Here is a 6,721-nt window from a genome sequence, read left to right as displayed (position 1 = left end):
GGAGCAGCGGGTAATGGCTGTGTGGCAGACAGGCTTTATGGACTCGCTCCTCACTGTCAGCAGCTTTATGATGGGACACTTTCAGGAGCTGCTCCAGTAAAGCTGCCCCACTGCTGTGTCCTGCACTAAGCCTTAAGGGGAGCGGTCAAGAGCCCTGACCTCACTTCCTGTTGGGGCTCCTCACAAGCATTCCATTGTCTGTGAGAATGTGCATGGACTCGGGGGACTCTGCACATCTGGCAGCTGTTATTAGCAACCTCCTGCACAAACCTCCCCACTGCTACCACCACGACATCATGTGCTGGTGGATGTGAACGCACCTCAAAATAAACTCTCTGGGATGGTACTTTTTCACAAGCCACAACTTGCATAGAAAGTGAATTATTCTAGCATTACTGAGTTCAATACGTTTTTTAAATCTTTCTATCTGGACCAGCCCAACATGAGGCCTACATTTTAGAAAAAGCAGACATTACAGCAAGAATTTGACATTAAGACACTTGAGATAAGATGTTGACATTCTTCCATTCCATCAGCGAGGCGTCTGATCAACCCAAATTCATGTTGTAGCATAACAGCCACTCCAAACATACAGCCAGAGTCACAAGGAACTATCTTTAGAGACAAGAGGAACAATGAGTCCTGCAGCAGATGGTGTGGGCCCCACATGGCAGGTTCTCTAGGATGACTGGAACAACCTATCTGTCAAGTAGCAAGAGAAATTGTGTGAATTTTGATTTGATTTAATGAAGTTCATGGCACACGTTTGCACAGAAAACAGTATAAAGCTATAACAAGGAGACGGTTTGCTGAGATTCACAGAAAGATTGAAACCAAGGGGAAGCAGCAAGTCTTGCAAAATGCACGTTTAGCAAAAAAGCTTCCTTTGAAGTCTTTATTTTGTATCTTCATACAAGACAGACTGCAAAACTGGCAGATTTACGAAAAGCAGTAAGACGCTGCGGTCTCCTGACTTAGACTTGAACTAACCAGAATTGGAACATGAAAGGGGTTTTAGTTCAGACTTAAAAAGAAAGAACTGCAGGTAGCTCTTCCCACACACGCGATCTTTCATTCACCTTTCATATCTCTCGTCTCTGAAGATCTTTGTTCCAAGATCCATAAAAGGCAAAGCCGGTCTTATAAGCTAAATATTCTACAACCCTACTTTTAGACACAGGATTACACTGGGGAAGTCATTAACAGTAAACTCTAACTGTTCTCAGGCTCTGTGTTCTGTGAGATGCAGGGACTTCCCATCCCTTGTTTATTCAGATATCCTACTGAAGCACAGATGCAGCTGTGGGTAACGCTACAAACTAAAGGTAACCACAGCAGACATGACAGCAGCATGAAACTGTGTGTACTGAAATGTTTTCATCTAATAAATAACAGATTCAATTCAATTCAATTTTATTTGTATAGCGCCAAATCATAATATACATTATCTCAAGGCACTTTACATAGAAGGCCAATGTGCCAATGTGTTCTTTATCCAGAGACCACACACCTGAAAACAAATAGATGTTCTATCTCCTCTACCTCACAAAAGGTGTCAGTCCTACAGACGTGTCTGTGAAAGTGGTTCTCTGTTTGCTCACAGATGCACATCTGACTGAAGGTGGATGTGTATTTTTAGCACTGAGAATGAGCAACATAGGGATTGTGAACATATTGCAGCTGTGGGAGTGTTGTCACCGCTTCTCTGTGCCACATGACTTTTCAAACCATGACATGTTTACAACACTCACTATTTTGGCTCCAGGTTTAATGACTCTGCCGCTTCTGCACATAAAAAAATTGCATACTCGGAAGGATGACACACATTACAAACAGGAGCTTCTATGTGAAAGGTTTTGAAATTGAAATCTCTACGGCTTTGTCAATAAGTCATTTAGAGGTGTAATCTGTGCGTGCAGTTAATTGATACAAACAGTGCTTGTGGTGGCAGAGATTCGGTTTCCTCTCGACGAGTGCCGCGTGGAGACAGGCCCGGCTTATCTCGCTCCGCACTCAAAACAGTGGGGCTTAAGTGCTGGCTGTGCCACATGTCTCTGCTGTTCACAGGTTTGGAAGAAATCCGTCCATCCTTCACTCGCTCCCCTGAGACCTGCAGTGTTATCTTACTGCTTATCTCTGCAACATCTAGCAGGTTTTTTCCCCGCTTTTCTTTTTTTTCCTCTGGCACAAAAGAACTCGCATTCTTCTTAAAATTTGATCTGTTCAACATGCAGGAATAAAGTTAGAATCACTGTCTGTTTTTTCAGGTCACTTTATCTGCTTGCACACACAAAGAGAATGTAGACCTGATGGGTTTCTAATGTTAGCTAATGTGTTTGTGCATCAAAAACAGTTGGGATTTAATCTCCAGCGTCTCCCTGTGCGGCACTTTGCAAGAAACATATTTATATGTTTTTCCTCACAGAATCATCTTTATGGTCTTTTCACAATAATCCATAGCTCCACCCCTGCACTGAGACGCCTCACAGGAGTATAAAGTTACCTTATTTTTACAGTCGGGCCTGAAAAGAGTTCCCATGGTCCACTTCTGCACCGGTCTGTGTACTGGTTTCCCCGTTTGAGTATTAGTATTGGGTGACAGTTGTGTTCAATGTCCTCTGAGGGGAGTGGATAATAAAGTGAGGGGCCAGGGTCCACAGGTTGAGGGGAGGAGGGAGGGAGTCATGACTTTCTTGGCTTCCTGCAGATTAGTGCTGTGTTTGTTGAGCCTTGCTGAAGTACCCTTAGCAAAGCACATTTAAAATCCACACATCCATTATTAGAGGCTGTTCCATAGATATTATAACTCATAACTTGTGTGTTACGTTTTAGTTTGTAAAGGGTGTTTTCAAAATAAAACTATCTCTGTCAACACAAGCATTTTGGCTCTGTATCAGTTTTAATCCCCGTCCAAACTAACATGCCTGAAAACACACAAGACCACTCATGTACACTGGGTATGCAGGTTCTGGTATATATAGAGTTTGTCTCCTACACATGTGAGCAGTTGTATTATTGTAAAATGCATGATTTAGCTGTAGCTGCGTCTCAATTCAGAGGCTGCGTCTTTTGAAAGACATGGTTTCGATCCTCTTGGTCTATGTGGCCCAAGAGGATTGACCCAAAATGACACGATCTGGTCTACTGAGGCTTTCCATGATCTGCGTCACCAACTTGGTCTTACCCTTACAGCTGTTGCCTAGCAACAGAGCTGAAGTTGAACATTCCGAGAAAGTTTTAATGCCGCTTGTTTTTTAAAAAACATTTGTACCGTAAGCTGATCTGCTGAGTTGAAGTGTGATACTAGCATCGGAAGTCTCATTGATTCTTTGAAAAACTGAAATTACTGAAGTGCAATGAATCCTGGTATAGGTTGGGCAGGGAAGTATCAGACTGTTTGAGCCTTAATCTCTCGAGGATGGAGGGATGCAGTTGTCGGACTTTGGGAGAGTCTAGTTGCCCCTCTGAGACGCTATTGGTCTTCAATTATAGCTTTCAAAGGATGCAGCCCCAGAGTTGAAGCACAGCTCATGTTGGGTTCTCAACTGGCAGCCAAGGCTAATGCTGATTGTTTTCTTCCAGAAGGGGGTAATTTGATAAAAGGTTGATGAATCAGCAAAGAACCAATCAGCAAGTGGTTACGAGTGTTTACATCATCGTTTCCAAACATCTCTGTTTCTGCCTGTCCAGACTCAAACCCAGAGTTTTCAAACTAAAACAGGGCCAGTCGCGTCTCCAAGTGTCTTTGTTTTAGCCGCTCTAAAACTCTGGATTAGTGTGGACGCCAGGCATATCTGTAATAGAGTTGATGTGTTTTCAAACAAAAACGTAGTAGTGTGAATATAGCCGGAGGTGTAGAAGCAGCACAGACAGCACATTTAATCTGCAGCCCCATCACACAGTGCACTGGTCAAATCTGTTGTTTTGACTTGAAACCATATGGCAGCCATCAGTGAGTCCTCTTGCACTGGCAAAGAAACCCAACCCGGACGTTTCTTGCTAATTCATTGACCAGAAAGTGAGTTCAAAAGGTTAGTCACAGGATTACATGAGTGTGTGTGTGTGTGTGTGTGTGTGTGTGTGTGTGTGTGTGTGTGTGTGTGTGTGTGTTCGGTAAACTGGTGGAATAAGGCCAAGAACTAAAATGTAGCTAATTTTTAAGAATCAGTCATGTTTTCTTGATTTACATTAACCACTCTCTTATTGGTGCATCAGCAGAACACAGCTGTTGCAGTTATACTGTATTCAGATTATATAAGATAAGATCATGAGACTTGCTGTTTGCTTTCCTGTCACATCTGTAATAGAGATACCGAGCCTGCCTGCTCTCACTCTGTGACCAGCTGTTGACGCAGAGTTTCAGGGTGCTACGTGCTTGCCAAGGCAACAGAGAGAATTAGTGCACAGATGTTGCACAGAAATGGCAAACAATAAAAAACAGACGTGATCTTTCTTGTGTTCACTCATGTAAAAAAGGCAATGTAGTTAAGGGGTTGAAGAAGGAAATAGAAATGGGATGTATGTTTGTATGCAGAGGCAGGAAGGAAGTGAAATGAAGTTGGTCGGTAGAGGGTAAAATAAGCTTTCAGTAACCAGGTCAAGCGTGCACCTATTGGAATCTTGCCTGGAGAAGCTTGAATGTTGTATGGTGGAGACAGAGACGCCGGACTCGATGAGTTGATCTGTGAGTATTCTTTGCTCCAGGCAGAGTGTAACTGTTTGTTTGTAAAAGTTTGTTTACAAAAGAGTGTCTGTGCTAACACAAGCGTCAAAAGATGAATGTTTCTCTCATCAAGCGGAACTTCTCTTTTTTTTCCCAAAGGAAAGCCGGCTCTTGGCTGCCAGGGGTCAATGTTGGGGGTCATCAGATAAGAAGGATCAGGGTCAGGCCATTACTCGACTCCAGATGTATGACCTGAACTGCTCTCTGTGCCTTCAGTGAGAGATGACCGGGTAAAGAACCGACATATGCAGTCAAAGTGGTAAAATGTATAGTTAAAAAAAAAAAAAGGACAAAGAGTGGGAGGAGTTATGGCGGGAGGAGAAGCAGGCGTCTGAATGTCACACTCTCCTGACAGGGCCTGGAGCATGTCTTCAAAGCTCATCACACACACACACTCACACACACACACACACACACACACACACACACACACACACACACACACACACACACACACACACACACACACACACACACACACACACAGACACACACACACACACACACACACACAGACCATGCGTGACCCAGATCAAACCCTGCCTCCATAGTGCCTAGACGATCACATATGATTCTAGAGTTGTAGCAGAGACCATGACAAGTTTCTATGATTTCTTTTTTAATTTTACTTAGAAGTTGACAAGGTTAGTTATCTGTAAGTTATCTGTTTAATAATTCAGCAATCGGTGCCTGTATTTCTCTTGCATATCTCAAGGAACAGTTCATCTTCTCGGCTTGTCACTTTGCATGTGTGTTATTTAAGGCCCATGTGAATAAACAGGTGAACAGCCATGGTGGGGCTTGTGGGTCCTGTGGTCTCTCAGTCTTTACTTACCAACTTTTAGTTTCAGAAAGTACCACAATCAAAATTAGCACAGGCTTAACAACCAGCCCATGTCAAACATGCTTGTTTAGAATCAGCACTTAACTAATAAATAAGTTGAAAATAATGTATAGTGGGTTTAACTAACAGTTATACCTAACCCCGTATAGTGTAATTTCATTGTCACCTTTAAACCGGAAAGAAAGGCTCTCATGTTTAGTCACTGTGCACGCTTACCTTCTCTGTGGTCAAATGCCACATGCCACCCAGGAAGTGTTGCTTTGATCAGCACTCTGCACACATTGTTCTCATCATTATTTCACTCCCCCCTCAGTGTTTATTATTGGCTGCAGCTGGAACACCTCCAGTCGCTCAGACCTCACTCCACCAAGGTCGTGCTGACAAACTCCCACTCTCTCTCGCACACACACACACATGGGCGGAGCAGCTCACCTCTGTTTGACTTCAACTCAACGGGACGAAGAAAGGTTTCTGCACAGGTTCAGATCAAATGTGACTTTTTCTTAATGATCATCATCAACACATTTTACACGCTGAGGGGATTTCTTCACCTGTTTTGCTCTGTCCAGCGGTTCTGTTCCTGAGCGTCTGCTGCTGCAGCCCCTCTGTTCCGTTTTTCATGACCTCTGACCTCCTCTTTAAGAGGACAGTGATAAGGCTTCAGTGTGATAGTGAGCAGAGTAGCAGTAGTGAGGCGGAATTCAGTGCAACAGGTTCTTTTGTGGAAAGAAATAGTTAATTCGTCCATAAAATCTTTCCCTTTTATCACTCTACAAATCAAATGGTTATATTCAACATAGACTGTAAATAAAGAGGGATGACATGTCTCCACTCCACAGAGATTAAGATAAAATATCCTGGATATGAACGCTGCCAGTTGTGCATTTGGAACTAGAGTCTGCGCTGTAGCGATCAAGGGATGGAGCCACGGTGATGAGGTTGAGCCAATACACATGTTTATCCAATCTTGAGTTTGTCTCAGCTGTCAATTCCATTTTTATCGCATCAAATAACAAATTAAAACAAAACTTACTGGGTAAACGAAAACTTGGACAAACAGTGTGATAAGAACTACATAAAATGAGAAAAACATATTTATAAACTTTAAATATAGTCATATCGTGCATGAGATTGTTTACAGGAAAGTTACAGAA

General features: G+C 42.9%; 1 protein-coding gene across 1 annotated transcript in view; it reads left to right on the top strand.

The window, feature by feature from the left end:
- The window catches only part of LOC109634009 (hemicentin-1), a 45,019-nt gene that overhangs the window by 1,503 nt on the left and 36,795 nt on the right, over positions 1-6,721 (top strand). Inside the window, exon 2 of the mRNA XM_069525255.1 lies at positions 4,823-4,953. The gene's annotated coding sequence lies outside the window, so the exon portion shown is untranslated. The remainder of the gene's footprint in view (positions 1-4,822; positions 4,954-6,721) is intronic.

Source organism: Paralichthys olivaceus, chromosome 5 (genome assembly GCF_024713975.1).
Source record: "Paralichthys olivaceus isolate ysfri-2021 chromosome 5, ASM2471397v2, whole genome shotgun sequence".
NCBI classification, from domain to species: Eukaryota; Metazoa; Chordata; class Actinopteri; order Pleuronectiformes; family Paralichthyidae; genus Paralichthys; species Paralichthys olivaceus.
Note: the sequence above shows the minus strand (reverse complement) of the source record. Positions and strands in the feature narration are given on the sequence as shown.